At 50.0% G+C, this 1,115-nt stretch overlaps 3 non-coding genes across 3 annotated transcripts; all 3 read right to left on the bottom strand.

Annotated features, from left to right (window-relative positions):
- Nucleotides 1-79: 79 nt before the first annotated feature.
- Nucleotides 80-161, bottom strand: Pmar_PMAR020357. The gene has a single exon. It is a non-coding gene; the product is annotated as a tRNA-Ser (tRNA).
- Nucleotides 162-480: 319 nt separating this feature from the next.
- Nucleotides 481-562, bottom strand: Pmar_PMAR020356. The gene has a single exon. It is a non-coding gene; the product is annotated as a tRNA-Ser (tRNA).
- A 160-nt stretch (nucleotides 563-722) lies between these two features.
- On the bottom strand, nucleotides 723-804 carry Pmar_PMAR020355. Its single transcript has one exon. It is a non-coding gene; the product is annotated as a tRNA-Ser (tRNA).
- Nucleotides 805-1,115: the final 311 nt, after the last annotated feature.

Raw genomic sequence — 1,115 nt, 5'->3', positions numbered from 1 at the left:
AATGTCCATCGGAGTCGCTATGAGGATTCGAAAGCGAGACTGCTCAGATGTCTTGAAAACCCATACGCCATCAGACATACGACAGCAGCAGGATTCGAACCTGCGCAGGCAGAGCGTAATGGATTTCAAGTCCATCTCCTTAACCACTCGGACACGCTGTCTGGAAGACGCAGAGGATCTCGTCTCTGCCCATGAGAATCGCCACCCCATTCATGTTGCTAGGGGAGTGGCTCACAGCATCGCGGAGCACCTCAGCAAGGACGATGATATTTAGCGGACTCGCATTCTTGCATACGTCGCCCAGCGCTTTGACTAGATACATTTTTTGGGATATACATCAATTCTCATCAATGTTCCTCAAATGTCATGCGCATCAGTTCGTTCGCATCCTACTCGTTCATAATGTCCATCGGAGTCGCTATGAGGATTCGAAAGCGAGACTGCTCAGATGTCTTGAAAACCCTTACGCCATCAGACATACGACAACGGCAGGATTCGAACCTGCGCAGGCAGAGCCAAATGGATTTCAAGTCCATCTCCTTAACCACTCGGACACGCTGTCTGGAAGCTCCGAAAGATCTCATCTCTCCGGATGAGAATCGCCGCCCTGTTCATGTTGCAAGGGGAGTCCCTCACAGCCTCGCGGAGTACCTCTGCAAGGGCGATGATATTTAGCTGACTCGCATTCAGATGTCTTGAAAACCCTTACGCCATCAGACATACGACAGCGGCAGGATTCGAACCTGCGCAGGCAGAGCCTAATGGATTTCAAGTCCATCTCCTTAACCACTCGGACACGCTGTCTGGAAGTTTCGAAAGATCTCATCTCTCCCGATGAGAATCGCCGCCCTGTTCATGTTGCTAGGGGAGTCCCTCACAGCCTCGCGGAGTACCTCTGCAAGGGCGATGATATTTAGCTGACTCGCATTCTTGCGTACGTAGCCCAACGCTTTGACAAGAACGTCGGCGAAGTAATGACATCGTTCGCGCTCTTCATATGAGGTCTTTTCCCAAATGACGGCTGCAACGACAGCGAATCCGCTGAAATGGTAGGGCTTATATAGGATAAAAGTCTAGAGGTTTTTTTTATTTTGGAAACAGTCAATATCACGATA

This window comes from Perkinsus marinus, assembly GCF_000006405.1.
Source record: "Perkinsus marinus ATCC 50983 genomic scaffold scf_1104296932472, whole genome shotgun sequence".
NCBI classification, from domain to species: domain Eukaryota; phylum Perkinsozoa; order Perkinsida; family Perkinsidae; genus Perkinsus; species Perkinsus marinus.
This window is presented reverse-complemented; position numbering and strand designations above follow the sequence as displayed.